Here is a 20,207-nt window from a genome sequence, read left to right as displayed (position 1 = left end):
TGGTAATCATTTCTAAGTGTATGGTTTAGTAGCGTTAAGCATATTTACATTGCTGTGAAACAGATCTCCAAAACTTTTTTATCTTGTAAAACTAAAACTCTATACCCATTAAACAGTAACTTTCCTTTTCCCCCTACCACCATCCCCTGGTACCCACCTACTTTATGTTTCTATGAACTTGACTACTTTAGAGACCTCATTTAAGTGGAATCATGCAGTATTCGTGACTGGCTTATTTCACTTGACATGATGTCCACAAGGCTCATTCATGTTATAGCATATGACAGAATTCCATTCCTTTTTAAGGCTGAACTATACTCCATTGTGTATGTACCATATTTGGTTTATCTCTTTATCCCTCGATGGACGTTTGGGTTGGCTATTGTGAATAGTGCTGGTGTTATCATGGGCGTACGGACATCTCTTCAAGACCCTGCCTTCAATTCTTTTGACTCTATCCCAGAAATGGGATTGCTGGATCATGTGGTATTTCTATTTTTAATTTTTCAAGGACCTGTAATCATGTTTTCCATGGCACCTGCACCATTTTACAGTCTCACCAACAGTGCACAGGGTTTCCAATTTCTTCACATCCTCACCAACACTTATTTTTTGTTTTTTTGGTAATAGCCATCCTAAGGGGTATGAGGGGATCCTAATCTATATTTTTAACAAGCATTTTGATGTATTTCTCAGTGAGCTATGATAGCACCATTGCACTCCAGCCTGGGTGCCAGAGGAAGACCATGTCTCTTAAAAGAAATATCATGTATTTCTCTTATACTTTAAAAAAAACTTTATGAAGTTATGAAGTACAGATTTTAAAGATTTTATAGTTTGATTACCTAAAAAATGCAACTAATAGTCACTTTTCAGAACTGTTATCTGTGTGCTTTGTTTCTGTAAAGTACATGTTGTATAATCAGATTGTCTAGGGATAATACACTTCACTCTCCCCCCTCCCCCATCTTTTTCTTTTATTTAGTTAACTGTAAAGAAATTGCCCAGGAAACAGACTCAGCTGTGTGTACTTAACCCCAAGATGTTTTGCTCACCGTATTTCTTTTCTCCAATATAGTTAAAATTCTAAGGTTCTACATGTTATAAGAATTCCAATGGTATACCAACATTCAAAATATTATGTTTTAATAAAACACTGTCCTTTTTACTTGGCATGAGAGAATTTGAGCTGTTTAGTTTTAATTGAAAATACTAAGATCCTAGTAAAAAAGGGAAAGGAAGTATAAATTGTCCTTAAATTTTTTTCCTCCATTTCCAAGAAAAGTTTAGGGTGTGAGTGTTCTACAACAAAATTAATAGCTTATGCAGTATTTTGCACTTTGAGTAAATTCCTTGTGGTTTTTGTTTTCCTGACTTGAAGTTCCTGAAATTGTTATTCTGGAACTGTTATTGCAGAGTGTCCGTTCTTTCTGGCAGGTATTTATTCTTGAGAAGTATTATTTCTAAAATCACATCACTGTATGAGTATCCAGCTATAACCTATGCCTACATCATGAGTATTAGAAGTCATTTTGAAATAACTTTTACCAGACTTTAATGTTTGTTACTGTGCCATTTTCTCCTTTATGACTGTTTTTATTTGGATATTTAAGACTCAACTGCTGCATTTATTCTATCTGGTGTGTGAGTTGGTAGAGGAGGGTTCAGGTAGTTGTATGGCTTGGGAAGAGCGGGAGTTCAGTCCTCACTGTGAATTGTGAGAAGATGATGAAATCCTTTATATCCCTTTCCATAGACCTGCATTTCATAGACTCACATTTTAATGAGAATTGGTTGTGCAGCTGCAACCCTGGCAACAAAGCCTAGGAGAAAAGCATGGGGGCAGCATTCCAGAAATCAAGGCAGGCCCTGGTCTCATGTGGAGCTGAGCCATTGAAACAGATAAAATATAAAGGATTTAGTAGAAATAAGACCAATGCTTTCTTTGGCATAGTGGAGTTGAAAATTTTCCACACGTTTTATTTAAAAAGTCCAAAGCTGTCATAAGTTGCACACTCAATAAGAGTAGCTATATCATATTCTCTTTTAGTATAAAAATAAAATACTCTTGGAAGTTATTATTTCTGTGAATTATATCTAAAATGTCGTGATTACTGGTCTATTCTTGGTGAAGTCTAGACGTTTTCAAAACACAGGGTACCAAATTTGTCAGATTTTTAAACACAAGCTTTGAGGTTTTAATAACTTTAAAAATTAAATGGTCATAGCAGTTTTAATGTGAATGTTGCATGGTTATTGGACTCCATAGATTCCCCTAAATAATACAATTTATTAAATATATTCTCCTAATACTATGACAGTGACTATATAATCTATCATTAAAGCATAATTTCATTACTACCTGGTTTTTATACAATTATGTTGCATCTGGGTTTTCCCTCCTATTATAATAGGAAATACTACAATAAAACATTTTAGTCCATATAGGTATTTTGCTTTCTTTTGGATTACTCAGGATTATTTCTGTATTTCCAGAAGTGTTACTAATGCATTAAATGTAAACATTTTCAATAATTTCTGACAGTGTGTATGCAATTAGTAGTTTCTCTACTTTCCCTTTATTGATTACCACATTTTAAAATTCATTGAATAGATGTGAAATGGCAGTTGCATTTTTTGTTTTTAATTTTAATTTCTTTAATTAGGAACTTTGAACATTTTAAAAGAAGCCTACTAGCTTCTCCTCTGTGGATTGTAAATTTTACATCCTTTTCCCGTTTATCTATTGGAAATCCATTAGTTGTTTTAGGTACTAGCCCTAAGGAACTCTCACATTGAATGTGGTAAACTTCTCATTCATTCTGTACGTACATACCAATATGTGCCAGACCCTGTTATAGCTTGAACAAAACATCGTGATGTAATTGCAAACTCCTCGAGCTAAAAGGACTCTTAGTGTTTTCATTTTTCACCTAAGAAAACTGAGATCCCATCCCAAATCACATGATCAGTAATTAACCTTAGGGAATTGTGGCCGAACTGGAATTAAAGCTCTGTAGGCATCGTTGCCTCCATAGTCTTCCATGTATCTCCTCTTTGCTCTTCCAGATACGATACCAGATTTCTTCCCACTGCCCCTGCTGCTTCTGCTATACTGTGGATTCCTGTGGCCTAAGCAAATCAGCCTAATCCTAGTCTTCTGGTTTAAAGAACCCACTGGTTTTTACCATTCTTTTGGCCGCAGTGATTGGTTTGGGAATGACAAGTCAGCCAAGTTGATCCAGTTAGAGGGTAGCCTTGAATTTTCATTACCATTAAGTGCTAATAAGTATTTTAAAAAATGTTTACGTGTTTTTACCTTTTAATTTGAATTATCTAGTTATGTAGTTTCCAAACATGAGATTTTAAAAACCATCTTTTTGTCATTAATTTCTAATTTTATCCCATTTTTGTAAGAGAATACAGTCTGTCTGGTATTGATCCTCTCAAGTGTTTGGAGGCACGCCTTTTCTATTATATGACCAGTGTGTGTGTGTGCTGTATGCTCGTGAAAATAATAGGTATTCTCTAGTTTTTTGCAGGAATCTTCAATATCTCTACTTATATTGTTCTCTTCTTGATGAATTGATGTTAAAATTCTCAACTACACTTGAATTTTTACACCTGTATTTGTGGTATTTATTCCTGATGTATATTGAAGCTTTCTTGTTTGCTGTGGATGTGTTCATGATGATGATACATTTTTGTTTTATAAGTATATAGTATCTGAATTTGTCCTTTATGATATTTTTTGCCTTAAATTTTAGTATGATTGCTACTGTAGCCTTATTTTGGTTCATACTCATCTGATGTATCCTTTCTTAAATATGTCTCTTGTACGGACTATATTGCTTTATCATTTTTTAACCCACCATAAAATCTTTGGCCTAATTTGTTTTTAAATTGGCAAGTTCAATGCATTTACATTATTGTAATTCTTTTTTTTTTTTTTTGAGACAGGGTCTTGCTCTGTCTCCCATGCTAGAGGGCCGTGTTATCATCATAGTTCACAGCAACCTCAAACTCCTGGGCTCAAGTGATCCTCCTGCCTCAGCCTCTGGAGTAGCTGGGACTATAGATTCATGCCACTATGCCCAGCTAATTTTTCTATTTTTTGTAGAGATGGGGTCTCATTCTAGCTCAAGCTGGTCGTGAACTCCTGGCCTGAAATGATCCTCCTGCCTCGGCCCCTGTTCTAATTACTCTGATTGGGCTTACTTTTGGTCCTTTTCCCCCTTTCCTGCCTTTCATTGGATAGGTTGAGTTTTTTTTTTTTTCCTACTATTGTTCTGATGCTGGTTGTCCTTTAGACCCATTCCTGTTTATTTCTGCATATTGATTACACTTAAAGTAGCTTTTTCTTCCCCCACATATGACAAATACTCTAGCGCACTCTTGTGTTCTCTGGGTGTGTGTTCTGACTCCCCGTCCCCAATGAATGTATTGCTAGTATTTTAGGTCAGAGTTTTTTTTGATATCAAGGCATTTGACTACTTTTACTTTGTTTCTCCCTTTTTCTTTTTCTTTTCAATATTCCTCCAAGATTGTGCTTAGTGGGCTTTATATGACATTCTGAGGCTTTGTGTTCTTGGGAATATTTTTACCTAACATATTGGAATGATATTTTGTCTGGATGGAAAATTCTAAATGTAAAGTTCTTTTAATTAAAGACTTTTAAAATAGAGGTAACAATCCCTTACCTGGAATTCCAAAATCAAAAAAAGATCTGAAAACCAAAGGACTTTTTGTAACTCATTTGGCAACAAAACCCAACAAGCTGACATGAGGCTGTTTATGGCTCATTTGGCAGAAGAACCCAACCTGAACTGTCATGAGGGTATTTATGGCTTTTATTCATCTCATTTAGTGTGAGTATTTACAGATTTTGCTTCAAAATATTAATGAGTTCAATTATGGGTTAGTGCCTTAGACACTGCTCTGGATGTTACATAATATATGATATATACCATATTACTTTTGTAAAATCTGAAAAATTCTTGTCTTACTCTGTTTTGTCCATCTGTAACAGAATACCACAGCCTGGGTAGTTTATAATGAATCAGAAGTTTATTGGCTCACAGTTCTGGAGGATAGGAAGTCCAAGAGTGAGAGGCTGGTATCTCGCTGGGCAGAGAAAGCGAGGCAGTGGGGGAACTCGCCCCTTTATAATGAACCCTTCCTGATGGACGCACTCTCAGTGCAGGGCCAGCATGAATCCGTCCGTGAGGGCTGATCCTTAGTCCCAATACTGTTGCATTGGACATTGAGTTTCCAACACATGCTTTTTGGAGGATACATTCAAGCTATAGCGATTTTAAATTCTGAAAAAACCCTTGCCTCAAGAAGTATGGATTGTGAATTTGGGTTACTCCATCTTGTATCCAGTGTTACTTGCTGTGATATGTATTAATCTTATTCTTTTACTTTGGTGTTGGTCTATTCTTTTCTTTCAGTGTTGTTGAATTTTTTCTTTGGTGAACTTAAGTTTTCTAGGAATAGTTTCCTCTGTTATTTGGCTCTTTGAGCTCTTATAATACTGACTTCTTTTATCTTTAATTTTGGGAAGTTATCCTTATTTCTTGAAATGCTTTATTTCTTCCCTCCTTCTGAAACTCCAATTATCTGGATATTGTCTCTTTTTCATGCTCAATATTTCTACTTGATTCTTTTTCATTGTTTCTTGTTTCATTTCATAGTGTTTACATCTCTCATTGACTTCTCAGGGCTGTATTCTTGGATCCTCCATTCCAATAATTCTACTTCAGATGGTATAAATTGTTTAGTCTGTTGTCTTCCTTTTACAGTAGTTCTATGCTCCAGATGTATCTGTTTGTCTATGTCCCTTGGGGGGGCATTAGTTACTTACTCTAATGTGCATTGGAATTTGTGTCAGTCCAGGTGAGTTTAAGGAGAGGAAGGGCTTGAGTCTCAGGTCAGCCAGCCGCCTGGCGCTGCTGAAGTGCTGTTGAGTCTCCTCTTGGCTGATGCTGCATCAGGCAACTTCTGATTAGGGTTTGCTTCTTGCACTCTCAGAATGAGCAATATCGGGAAGAGGCAGTGTCCTTAGATCATAACTCCCTCTCAGCTCCGTACCCCTGGCCCTTGCTGTGGGAGCCCAAGTGGGGGCAGGAAGGGTGAGCCCCGAGGGCACTGTACCTGTTTCCACAGCTTTCCCCCACAGGGCTTTTGTGCTGTCTGCATTTTATCTTGCTGCCAAAGACATCTAGGCTGTTGCTGCTAATTTCTGTGGTGAAGGGACAGGGGCAAGGGCAGAATTCAAAAAAGCTTTTAGCTAATCTGTCTTTTAACTCCGACCTCTGCTGCCCTTTGCTTCTGGTCACCAGTTTCCTCTCAGATAAGTTCAGTACAGCTTCTGGTATCTCCAGCAGTTTCTGTTTGTTTTTGTTGCTGCTGCTATTACTGTTCCTGGAATCTGGATTTACTTCCGTGTTTTTTCCTTCCCAGGGTTGATTCTTTTGGGACCAGAAGCCTGTGACAGTTTGCAATCTTGATAGGAATTGGATGACCTCATTTGGGCCAATAAGGATAGTTACACAAAGATTTCCTCAAAAAACATGAAAATCTTTAGTTAAAAAGTGTATGCACTTTTTAACTCCTGCCTCACCTCCCTAGTAGCTGGGACTACAGGCATGCGCCACCATGCCCGGCTAATTTTTCCATTTTTTTCTAGAGACAGGGTCCCACTCATGCTCAGGCTGGCCTTGAACTTCTGAGTGGCCTTTCAAAGTGCTAGGTTTATAGGCATGAGCCACAGCCCACAGTCTCATATTCTTTTAGTAAAGTTGTAAAATTTTATTATGTAAGTTTGCATATTTCTTGTTAGATTTGTTCTAGGTATTCTATGGATTTTTTTTTCTATTTGAAGTCCTATTTTTATATTTTCCTAACTGATTAATATATAGTAACCTAATAATTTTTATATGCTAATTTTTAATCCAAACACCATACTGAACACTTGAATTAGTTTTCTAAATTTTATTTTTGTTATTATCATTTTCTTTTTTGTGATGGGATTTTGCTATGTTGCCCAGGCTGGTCTTCAAACACCTGGATGCAGGTGATCCTCCGTCCTCAGCCTCCCTAGTAGCTGGGACTACAGGCATGCACTGCTGGGCCTGGTTTTCAGTTAATTTGATAATTGATATGCTTATTGTCTTCCAAATATCTCCAAATAGTGGCATTTTTTAGTTGTTTTCTGATATTTAAGCTGTTTATCCTTTTGGAATCTTAACTGAATTAACTAAGACCTCTAGTATAATGTTGAATAGTGCTAGTGTTGGCTGAATATCCCTGCTTATCCTGACTTTTTATAATCGACCATGTTATCAAAGATTACATTTTCAACAGTGTTTTAAAAGATTGTGGGCCGGGCGCGCTGGCTCACGCCTGTAATCCTAGCACTCTGGGAGGCCGAGGCGGGTGGATCGCTCAAGGTCAGGAGTTCGAGACCAGCCTGACCCCATCTCTACTAAAAAAAAATATAAAGAAATTATATGGACAACTAAAAATATATATAGAAAAATTAGCCGGGCATAGTGGTGCATGCCTGTAGTCCCAGCTACTCGGGAGGCTGAGGCAGAAGGATCGCTTGAGCCCAGGAGTTTGAGGTTGCTGTGAGCTAGGCTGATGCCACAGCACTCACTGTAGCCCGGGCAACAAAGCGAGACTCTGTCTCAAAAAAAAAAAAAAAAAAAAAGAAAGCATTAATAATTTTATGTCTCTTTACATTCTGCAAAAATATCCTTAATGTTCTACTGGACTGTAGCAAGACTGCCTTATCTGAAAGCTGCTTGGTCATCTCTGAAATTATCTTTCTAAAGTATTTACTGAAATAAAGTGCTGCGTGCCAGTTCTCCCACTTGTTCTTTTATCACCCCTGCTCTTGCACATTCCATGTGTGAAAAAGGAACAACCCGATATTGGGAAGAAAATAGAATGCATTTTTCTCAGTAGTAGCATAAGAATCATTTTTCTCTTCCTACTCCTTCATTTTAATACAGTACAATACAGAGTATAATAAGGTCCCAATGTTTTGAGCCGTGGTAATCTGAAACTTTTTAACTGACTGTAAGTGCTGGAGTTGCTGTTGCTAGATACAGCAAAGGTTATGGATTTTAAATTGGGTGGTTGCTGCCTTGCAATTTAGTTTAAAACAAAAGAGAAAGATCTGTTAGCTGTTTACAGAACTGTAGTGGATTCTTTACCCACTTACTGTTGTGCATCACAGTGCTGGTGAACTTCTAAGGTGAGCTTAAAAACAATGAACGCTGATTTACAGGGGAAAAAAATGCCACTTTTCTGTTTATATTATCTGCCTTCCCTTCTAATGTTTCCCCACATGGCATTGATATTTTGTGATACTGCTTGTCTCTGAAATGTATCATTTTAGACATATATGTAGTTACCATACATTTGTACAATTAATAACACTCTGGTATTTCTATAATGAGCCAGGTATTGATGAAATAATAATAAAACAGACATCATTTCTCCCCTCATGGCTCTCACTCTAGTGGAGAAGATATTTACTGTACAAATGTGTATATGATATCAGGGGATGATAACTGCTCTGTGGGAAAAGAAGATAGAGAATGACAAAAGCAATCCATGTGTACCATCTTCACAATTTACCATAGCCCTATGTTACCTGTAATGTTATTCTGTATTTTTCTTTAAATGATTCTCCTTTTCACAAAAATTTAAGTGTGAAAAATAATTCACTCTTACATATAAGAAAGAAATATTATTTCCCATAAATAAAAGATATACATAAGCATACACTAAATTAAATACATAACTGTTATTAATATTTATATATAATTATGTAATTAAATATATGTTATTAATATTTTTATATACATCCCAATGTTATCTCAAGTACTTCTAGTGTGTATCTGCCACACTTTCCAAAATACTAGTGTTAGCACATAGTGACTATACACAGACTGGATTCAAATCCTAATTCTTGTTAACTGTGACTTGGCGCAATGAGTTTCTTAGATTCAGTTTTCTCATCTGTGAAGTCAAGTTGATGGTTTTACTCTCATAGCCTTCGTTATTGTACGGGCTAAATAATGCCAGTGAAGAGTGCCTGTCACATAGTAAGAGCGCAATAATTGCTAGTCCTTATTACTGTTTTTATTATCTTAATCCTCAGATATCTTTTTTATCTGACACTAGTCATCCTAAACAAAATACATCTCCCAAGAAAGACGGTTTAAAAAATGGTGATATAAATGTAGACTTTGATCAACTGAAAGTTGATGATAAAAGTTAGTATAAAAATATATTATCTTTCATAGTTGCCAGAAAACAGTCAAGGTTTAAAATATCTCCAGTGTTTATTCATTAAATCAAAATAAATATTTTTAATTGACTACAATGGCATCATTCTGATTGTGAATGTTAAGTATGTTCTTATTTTTGCTTGACTTGTCTTTAAAGTCACCTAATATATCCGATAATGCTGAATAATAATATGGACTTTTATTCTTCTGCTTCATGTTTCCAATTTGAAAACTTTCTTTCTTGTGTCTAATTGTATCTCTGTAAATTGTGTACATTTTTTTAGTTTTCTCCTCTATGAAAAGAGATTATGGTCATTCCAAAAAGATCATTAATTTTAATGATATAAAGAGCTGCAGCACTACTTAGTCCTTTTAAAGAAGTTTTCTCTTATTCTGTATATAAAGATGTCTTTTTTCCAGTAAATAACAATTGAAAAATCAGAATAGTGACAGTTTTAATAAACTGGAAATCAATATTAATTAAAGGGAAATTAGGAAGCAGATCACTCAAACTGAAAAGAACTTTTTATTCCGGGACTGCTGAAATCCCTTCTCACAAAAGCTTTATGCTTGGTTCTCTTATTTTGCTTAATATTCATCTTTAGGTTTGTATATAAAACAAGTAATTTTCATAGTGATTCATCATGCTTTTTAGATAACTTTTCAGAGGGTTAAACATTGTAGGTAATTCATAGCTCATTGTTTTCAATTTATGAGACTGTAGAAATTACCAAGAAATAAGTGAAGACTGGTTTGATGCTAAAGAAAACCTGACAGGATTTGACTTCTCAGGAAGGAAAGAAAATCAAATAGAACAAGATAGATAGAATCTGAAGTTTACACTAGGTTGGTTTAACAATTTGCTGAGGAATCCTAACCTATTTGTAAAATAATACTTACCTGCTTCTGTGTTGTGTTGGGTGCCTGAGCTGTTTTAATATTTTATTCCTGTTTGCGGCTTTTCTTTATACAAAATGAGAAATTGGCCAGTTGGAGGTCAACTTTTTAAAGAGCAGAAAATTGCTAAAAGCTTAAACCCAAGATTTAGTTAGCAAGTAGATAAGCTGCATTCTTTTCCACTGAGCCCTAACTGGACACTTTCCAGGTGCGGTTACCTGGTGAACAAAACCAACTTCTCAGCTTTCCTCAGGTAACCAGTACTAATCTATCAAATCGGTATTAGTGATGGAAAGTATTTGCTTTCCCTCACTTTAATAATTTCATCTATTTCAGGAGTATTTTCATCTTTAGATAGTCCTTAAATGTTTATAATAGTTAGAATAATCACAGGCACTAGAGAAAATTCTATCATTTGTTGTGATAGTTATGCTACCTCTCTTTATTTTTATCTGTATGTTTCTGTGGGTTTTTTAATTTTCCATATTAGCGATGGTTTTATTTTTTTCTGCTTGTATAAATAATGGCTTATTAAGATTTTCAAATAAAATATGAAAATATAAGAAAATTAAAATTACCTGAAGTTTCTCCAACCTTCAGTAACCACTATGAATATTTTAGTGAGCATTTCAATGCATTTCTTTATGCATATATTAATACATATACACAACTTAAAATATTATATCATCTGATTTAATTGTAACTGTTTTTTCTTTCCTTGCATTATTTTCCACCATATCACTTGTCACAATACTGTGTGTTTTGCTTACTTGATACTTGATTGATTACTTGGTTCACTGCCTTCCCACCCTTACATACTAGCTCAGCAAGATCAGGGATTTTGTTCACTGCCAAGTACAGCGTGCAGCCCATAGGGTATCCAGTAGATATTTTGCATTGAATTAGTGAAGGGTTAGGTGACGGGTGTAATGTATACCTTCTGACTCCTTTAGTGTACTATAGCTCTTTACTTCTTTTTCACTGCAATATAAAAATGTAAAGTTAGGTAGTTTCACTATTTTCTCTGTAGAATACATTTATAATCCAAAGAGATTAACAAATTAAATGAAGTAAGTTAATGAAGAAGGTTAGGTATTGATTACCTAAAGATGAAAGACTCTGCCTGAATTCTAGCACCAATACTTAACAGATTTGTGACCTAAACTCCATGACCTCAGTATCATCATCTGTAAAATGGAAATAATATTAATAATAGCTCCCTCATGGGGTGTTTGGGGGAATCATGTGAGGTGATGTGTATATAAAGTGCTTAGCATGTTGCCTGGAGCAGAGCATTCAATAAGTGCTAGGCTACTCTTGTTACTATTATTACTTAATGAACACAATCAAATTTACAAATCTCCCATTATTTAAAAATTATTAAAACATAAGTAAAAGTACTCATGGATTCATTCGACAATATTTGTGTACTCCCTCTGTGCCACGTACAGGATTTGCTAGTAATTCAAGTCTCAATTCAGTGAATCTTTGATTTCAGACCAGGTTCCCTTCACAATATTGACTATGAGATGACAGCCTAAGAATTTTGAATTTTTTTTTTGTCAAGCAAGAAAAAAAAAATTATCTATAATCCTAGTATTTGTGGTTTCCAAAATCATGCTGTCTAACTCAAGTAATTTGTCTGTTTTTTTCTTATGTGCTCTTAACATTATCACAAGCTGTATAATACCTGCTGTTGATATTTGTCTGATTGAAAGGTTTTCTTGGTACGTTATTTCCCCAACAAAGGAATGTGTGTAAAGAGGTCTCTGAAACCACTAGCTCTAGCCAGCACTAACACTAAGGAGTTAAGATCCTGTGTACATCCAGTGTTCTCATAGCACTTCTCTGAACCAGGGACAAATGACAGACTTTTTTAGTCATGATGTACAGTCAGCCCATTGCGTTCTGTATTCATGGATTCAACCAACTTTCTTGTTGTTATTTCCTAAACAATGCAGCATAACAACTATTTACATATAATTTACATTTTATTAGGTATTATGAGTAATCTAGAGATAATTTAAGGTATATAGAAGGATGTGTGTGGATTATATGCAAATACTATGCCATTTTATATAAGGGATTTGAGCATCCTCAGATCTTGGTATCTGTAGGGAGTCCTACAACCAATCCCCCAGGGATACCAAAGGACAGCTGTAACTGATTACTCCGTTTAGATGTAATTTATTCATTTGAGCTATGAGAGACTTAATATCAACTAATCCATACCCATTTATTTTTCAAGATGATACGATTAAGGCCCTGAAATCTTAACACTGTACTCTAGGCTTTGGTCTTCAGTCTGGTCATGCTGATATTTGTTGATAACTTTATGATGAGCTTTGTGATAGTAAAAAGAAACCATGAAATATTTGGCAAGTTTTCATTTTCTCTTAAACATCTCAATACAATGATGATCATTTCTGTAGTATATTCTGTTTTTCTACAAGCAGAAATGTATGCTGAACCCTTACGAAGAGATAAAGGTTATTTGGTACATGTTGGTGGCCTCTGCCCTTCAGTATCTGAGGTATGCCAAGATTTCTTTTTGAACTTCATATTATTTCTCTTTTTTTAGGCTGATTGAAGGTCTCATTTCCAGAAATATCAAGTTTCTGAAATTTCAATTTATGATTTTTCTACTAACTACAGGTGTGTTTCCCGAATTCAGTCCAATGTGCATTACTGTGTGCCTGCTGCTCACTAAAGGTTCTGTACCAGACATCAGCCACAGTGGGGATAAAGTCAAAGGCCATTCCCACAGGAGGGTCCCAGGCTAGTATAGGGGGCCATGCAGACAAATAGTTGCAGTCATTATAGACAAATAGCTGCGGTCATTGGTTCGTGCTGTTCTTAATCAGATCTTTCTTGGATTATACTTTGTAGCTTGTTACTAGTGGTATGTAGCAGACTGACTGACTTCCATGTACTTTATCTTGTTACTGTTTCACAGGGAATGTAGAGAGCCTTAGTTAAGGAGAATGGGCTCCAGAAAGAGATAACTTCGGCTCAATTCCCAGGTCTGTCAGCAACTTGATGAATAAATTTGGGCAATTTACTTGACCTTTTTGTACCTCAGCCTCCTCTTTGTCTATAAAGTGAGGTCGATAGTACTGTCATAGCGATGTTGTGAAACTACTATGAGTTAAGTATGTAAAGCACTAAGAGTAAAGCCTGGCACATAGTAGATGCTCAGAAAATTGTATTCTGTTATTTCTGATTTTAATTACTTTTCAGATGACACTTGTATACTTTAGGTAGATAGCTACATCATCTATATATAATCTCTTCCAATCTGTCTGTTGCTACTTTCTATTTTGTGACATTGTCAGATCATTCAAATCACAATGGTGATGGAAATACCTTTACTGTCTTCTGATAAAAAATGATGGCTGTTCAATTCAGATATGAAAATCTTTATCAATTAAGAGAGAATCCTGTTTGTAGTTGGGGTTGAAATTTGTTAAAAAACAGGTGTTTAATTTTATTTAATGGAGTCATCTAAGAGTATATGCTTTCTAAATTTTACTCATTAATGTGGTATTAATTCATTTCATTAAAGTAGTATTATAATCCTAGTAGTATTACCTGATGTGAAAGATTCTTGTAGTATCTTGTTGAATCCTTAAGAAAAGAAAACCCCACAGTTTGTTTTAAGTATTATACATACTGTGTGGAAATTTAGAAAATACAATTAAATGCAAAAATACAAGGAGGTCATAAAAAATTATCCGTAGTCTCATCATTTGAAAACAACCACTTTTCAGATTTGGTATGTATCCTTCCACTGACACTCTCTAGGTCTGGTGCTTTTATAGGAATTAGCTCTTGCCTGACTTTCTCAATTACATGGTTAAAGTTCTGATTTGATGTTCCAACTTTTTTTGTTTTTTTGGTCTAAATATTTCCCCACAACAAGGCCATAAAGATATTCTCTTAAATATTCTGGTAAATGTTTTAAATTTTGACTTTCACATTGCAAGCCTTTGAGTCATCTGGAGGTTATGTTTGAACATAGGAATTAATTTTAATTTTTTTAGTATAAATAGTCCCCAGATTGCTAATCTCTGCAACTTTATCATATATCAGCTTTGCAAATGTTTTACATTAAATTTTAATGTAAAATTAATAGGAGATAATTCATGAGAAATGCTTAGTATCTTTTATTTCTCATCTTTAATTTGGTTTTTATTTAGTTATCCTAAATAAACATTCTTCCTGATTTCAAGCTAAGTATATTAACCTTTTTTTTTTTTTTTTTTGAGACAGAGTCTCACTCTGTTGCCTGGGCTAGAGTGCCGTGGCATCAGCCTAGCTCACAGCAACCTCCAACTCCTGGGCTCGAGCGATCCTCCTGCCTCAGCCTCCTGAGTAGCTGGGACTACAGGCATGCGCCACCATGCCTGGCTACTTTTTTCTATATATATATTTTTAGCTGTCCATATAATTTCTTTCTATTTTTAGTAGAGACGGGGTCTCATTCAGGCTGGTCTTGAACAGGAGTCTTGACCTTGAGCAATCCACCCGCCTTGGCCTCCCAGGGTGCTAGGATTATAGACGTGAGCTACTGCGCCCGGCTTAGTATATCAACCTTTATAAGAGCATTTATTATTGTGAAAACTATATTTGAGCCAGTGATTACAAAATTCAGTTTGAGGTAATTTAAAGTCAATGAAAAACCTTTTGGTTTTCTGCTTTTCTATTTTAGATATGCATCTGTTGCTTTCCAAAAAAAACAAAAAAAGAAACAGTGATATAAACATGGCTGTGAAGGAAATGAATGGTGCCAAAAAGATGGGGCCCTGCTGCTTTCCAGTCTTTTTTTTCTTCTTTATTCTTGAATAGTGCTACTCTGTAAGTAACTAATTATTATACTTTCATGACTTTTTATGGCTAATGTTATCTCATAATTATTAAAACCATAAAAGGTAGTCATTTTATTGTTTTATGCCCTCATCTGTACCTCACTGAGGTTTAAACACGATGTGGAAAATGATGGAGGTTTGCTCTGCCTCCTGCTCATCCTGTGACTCTGCGAGAGCTACCTCACTCTCTGAGCTTTTTGTCTTAAAATGAGGATAATAGTTCTTACCTCAAATATTTATAAGTTTAAATGAGCTTAATATGGAAAAATTCTTAGTACAATGTACTGAGGATGTACTCAGTAAGTACAGCTATTATCATTGCTATTACATACCAGTAATTTGGCTTTTTCTTGGAGAGCTCATTTTTTCTGTGGTTTCAACTATCACTTTAAACTATCACATTCCAATCTTTTCACTTATTTATTGAACAAAGAGTTATTACATACCAACTGTGTACATTGTTCTAGGAACTGGGAAAGCAACAGTGAACAAAATAGACAAAAATCTGTGCTTTTATATGAAGCTTAAATCTAGTGGGAGAGATAATGGCAATAAGTAAAATGTAATATTCTGGTGTGACAAAGCTAATATTTTATGTATTTTGCCCTGACTTTTCATCTAGGATTTAAAGTCTGAGCCCTTCCTTTGTTGAATTTTTACAGGATTTACAGTGGTTTACCTTGCATGGTTAATAGTAACTAATTGATCATTTTAATTTTATCTTTCACAAGTGAAGGAGGCTGCACTTTATATTACTAGTTCCCCCCACCCATAACCTCTGATACAATTCTGGGCATGTAGTTTGTGTTCATTACATACGGTATTTAGTAAATAAAATATAGAATATTTATAATTGCTCTTCAGACCAGCCTTTATCAGGTGGATTGATTAAAAGAATTAAGTTTTAATACCCTAACCCTAAAACATTCATTTTATTTAATGGGTTAACCCCTCTCCTTGGCATCTAGAATGGGTCTGATTATGTCCTGTCTTTGGGAGGGTGGAGAAAATAGTTACACCATGTGCTGTGTTCTGGGGTTCAGAGGAAGAATCCCAGTTGAGAAAGGCTGATTTAGACATAGTCTCATAGACTTTATCATTACTATAAAAGATTATGTTGGGCATGTTTTCTTAATACATAGCCCTGAACACCGCTGAAGTAAATTTACTTGGTATAAATAATCTTAAAGTAAAATTTTCAGAGCAATTTATTTTATTTATAATTCAATAATAAGCTGGATTATCACTATGTAATGGTTTTAAGAAAACTTTTAAAATGCTTATTTAGGGTGTCAAGAGTTGTAAACAAATTGAATCTGCTACATTGAATCTGCTACATTATTACCTGATGCATCTGTTAGATTCATACCTCCAAATACTCTGAACTTGCGTTCACCAACATCATGAAGTGACTGGCTGAACTACATCCAGAAGTCAGCAGGTAAGAACTAAAATTATATTTTAATTGGTTTTAAGCTTTTTATGTAAAAGCATAGTTCCATTCAATAACTTAGCTATAGTCAGATTGTGTTACTTTGGAAAAGACAAATGCTCATGTATGTTTTCATTTTGCCTAGAGACCATATTATAGAAGCTCTTCAGGAAGTAAGAATAAATCCTAAAGGGTTTCTGAATGGCTTATCTGTTAATACTGTTGTGGAAATGACTTCATCTGTTCTGAAAAACTCTTGTTTTTATTCCTAACTGGAAGCAGAGATCATACAACATATTCTTTTTTATTTAAATATTACTTTAAAATTTTAAGCTATTGATTTCATTTTTCACATAAAATGAATATTAAATTACAAATAATAAAATATAAAATTTAAAAACAAACAGATTACTATTAATATAAAACCATTTACCCCAAAATTGCTTGGTTTAACATTCGTCATCTCACAGTTTGCAGATTAAGATTCAAGGCTGGCTTAGCTGGGTAGTTTGCGTTCAGAGTCTTTCATGTTGCAGTAAAGAAGTTGGCCTGGACCGTAGTCATCCAGAGGCCACACTGAGCCTGGAGGGTCTCCTAAGATGGCTCATTCACATGGCTGTTGGCAAGAGGCCTCAATGCCTTACTGCATGGGCCTTTACACAGGACTCCTTGAATCCCTTTACATTGTGGCAGCTGGCTTCCCCTGAGCAAGAGAGCAAGGGGGAAGCTGCTCTGACCCACCCTCAGCAGTCACAATCCATCATTTTGCCACATTCTATTAGATGAAGGTCACTACATGCAACTCATACTCAAGGGGAGGGAAATTTAACCCCACCTCTTAAAGAAAGGCATATCAAAGAATTTGTTTATATATTTTACAGTGAACATATACAATACCTTTTTACAACATAGGTGAGACTTCTGTTTCCAGTTATAGGTGTGTAGATGACTCAAGCCAACCGTCCACTGAGAACAACTAGAAAACCTGAATAAATATTAAAAAAAAAAAAATCTGCTTGAAGGCACTGATGAGCTATCTAGATAATGATGAATTACTGGATCAGGGTACAAAAAGGAGTCTCAAAGTATGCCCAGTGTTTGGGGGTACTTTCCCCCCAGTATTATTTGCAGAAGGGAAGCTAGGAGGGCATGGGCCATTTTCATAGCATTGCAGCCAGGGGGATGGGTGTTGAGCCTAAGAATACTGAGTTATAGAAATGCCCCCTGTATTTCTGGAGACAAGATTTGATTTCAGAAGTCAAATAAGGCTTTGCCTTAAAGAAAAAATAAATTAAATTAAAAAAATTAAAAAAGAGAAAAAAGAAAAACGAAAGGGGGGGTAAACTTACACTTTAAGCAAGAGCTCTCTGCGCGGCTCAAGCCAGCAGCTTTAAGCTTGGGAACTGCTGCTTTCTAATGTAAATGATTCCCAGAAGCATGATCCACCCTTGAGAGAGGCTGATAAAAATACTTAAAAAAAAACAAACTAAGATCTTAAAAAAGGTGATCAAGTTATTGCTCAAATTCAACAGTGCTATATTGGAGCATAAGAGAAAATAGCTTCTCCTAAACAGTCTGTGTTTTCTTGTGGAAAATGTTAATAAAACTTATGCAGATTTCATAAGTTTTATTATGAAACTTATGAATTACAAGATGCTGTGCAAAAAACGGTTAGCCTGCCTGACTTGAAAAATTTAATGTTACATATATTGGCTTTTAATAATGCTAATTCAAAGTGTAAGCGGCTTTTACATCCGCCGCTCAATATTGGCAAATTTTTATTAATGACCAAAGACCTCAATTAGAAATTAAGTGAAATGGCAAATCTTTTGTTAGACTTATAGATACTGGAGCTGACGTTAAAATTATTTCTAAAAGTTTTTGGCCAAAAGCTTGGCCTTTACAACAAGTTCCTACTGTTCTTACCAGAATAGGAACGATGACTGACATATTTCAAAGTTGACAAATTTTAAATTGTTCAGGCCCTGATGGACAGACAGCCACTTTAAAACCTTACGTGGCTAACATCACTATTAATTTGTGGGGAGGAGATTTGTTACAGCAGTGGGGAGCGTACGTCAGTATACCTAATACATCTGCTAAACAGATTATGCTAAATATGAATTATAACCCTTGTTTTGGTTTGGGTAAAAGGAGACAAGGGGCTAAGACTTTCGAGGCACCAAAGGCACATACTTCTCGGCATGGTTTATGCTATCCAAATTTTGGATAGCGGCCACTGCCGCTGAAAAGCACCATTCTGCTCTGGCTTTAAATTGGATATCACAAAAGCCTATATGGACAGAGCAGTGGCCACTAAAACAAACAAAAAAAAATTGGGTGCTCTTCAAATATTAGTAAAAGAACAATTACAAGCAGGACATATAGAGGAGTCCACCAGTCCGTGAAATTCTCCTATATTTGTTATTAAAAAAGAAATCTGGCAAATGACAAATGTTAACTGATTTAAGAAAAGTCAATGCAATTATACAATCAATAATCAAGTCAAACATATTGTTTCTCATTGTCCCACTTGTCAATTAATTAATCAGCCTAAATTTTCTGCAGGAGTTAATCCTCGAGGTCTCTCACCAAATAAATTATGACAAATGGATGTTACACATATTCCTGAATTTGGCAAGTTAGATGTTGTACATGTTACTGTAGATACTTATTCTGGTCTTATTATGGCTACTCCATCCTCTGGAGAAACTGTTAGACATATGTTCTCACACTTACACTCCTGTTTTATATACATAGGAGTCCCAGCCACCATTAAAACTGACAATGGCCCTTGCTTACACTAGTCATTCCTTTACAGCTTTTTGTATTAAATGGGACATCAAACACATTACTGGCATTCCTTATAATCCTCAAGGACAAGGTATTATAGAACGTACACATCAAACTTTAAAAAAACATGTTACTAAAACAAAAAGGGGGAGGTACACAGTCTCCCAAAGATAGAATAAATCAACCTTATTTACCTAAAATTTTTTGAATATTTGTAAGGAAGATAAATTAACAGCAATAGAAAAGCATTGGAATAGGAGTCCACAATCAGACTCCTTCCCTCACCAGCCTATCTGGTGGAAAGATGATGTAGAAAATAAATGGAAAAATGTATAGGCAAAGGTGTGCGGGAGAGTTTTTGCTTGTGTTTTGACAGATGACAGACCAACAGTCTGGATTCCAAACAGAAGAATCAAACCCAGAGTGGAAACTCAAGGGGAAAAAGCGGAAGACACATCAGGCACAGACCATGACGTGGGGACAGCTGAAGAGAACATACGAAGAAGCAGACAGGATATTGAACTGGACATCTGTACCTAAAACATCTGCAAATCTTTTTCTTGCCATGATCTGCATGGTGAGCATGATGGTAAGAGTGTCTGGCAACCAGACACATCACTATTGAGCATTCTAAAATTGCACCCACAGATATACCCCTTTGTAAGAAAGTAATAATTTCTGACTCTGACTCTAAAACTTGGGTACAATGGGACAATTGTAGAGCTCACACAGGGCGCATTCTTGCTGGGTCCACATCTTATGGTGTTTTCCTAGACTGGAGTCCCTATCGACATCCTGCCTCCTCTCACAATTTTAAAAAGCTTCATTGGAATAAAACTGCCACCTCGATGTCTGTAAAAGACACTGACCTTAAAAGTCATATTACATGGCTCAATGATGGTAGGAGCC

At 35.5% G+C, this 20,207-nt stretch overlaps 2 long non-coding RNA genes across 6 annotated transcripts in view; one reads left to right on the top strand and one right to left on the bottom strand.

Moving 5' to 3' along the window:
• Positions 1 to 20,207, top strand: part of LOC138398915 (uncharacterized) — a 43,862-nt gene that overhangs the window by 22,058 nt on the left and 1,597 nt on the right. The window contains exons 3-6 of one of the 4 annotated variants that reach the window (XR_011236062.1): positions 12,662 to 12,738; positions 14,917 to 15,062; positions 16,362 to 16,514; positions 19,675 to 19,875. This is a non-coding gene — a long non-coding RNA (uncharacterized lncRNA). Of the gene's footprint in view, positions 1 to 12,658; positions 12,739 to 14,916; positions 15,063 to 16,361; positions 16,515 to 19,674; positions 19,888 to 20,207 lie in introns of all 4 variants that reach the window. The other 3 variants (XR_011236060.1, XR_011236061.1, XR_011236063.1) reach the window with 3 other exon arrangements.
• LOC138398916 (uncharacterized) overlaps positions 17,235 to 20,207 on the bottom strand; it is a 67,031-nt gene continuing 64,058 nt past the window's right edge. For both annotated transcript variants that reach the window (XR_011236065.1, XR_011236064.1), the window contains exon 3: positions 17,235 to 17,490. This is a non-coding gene — a long non-coding RNA (uncharacterized lncRNA). The remainder of the gene's footprint in view (positions 17,491 to 20,207) is intronic.

Source organism: Eulemur rufifrons, chromosome 18 (assembly GCF_041146395.1).
Source record: "Eulemur rufifrons isolate Redbay chromosome 18, OSU_ERuf_1, whole genome shotgun sequence".
NCBI classification, from domain to species: Eukaryota; Metazoa; Chordata; class Mammalia; order Primates; family Lemuridae; genus Eulemur; species Eulemur rufifrons.
This window is presented reverse-complemented; position numbering and strand designations above follow the sequence as displayed.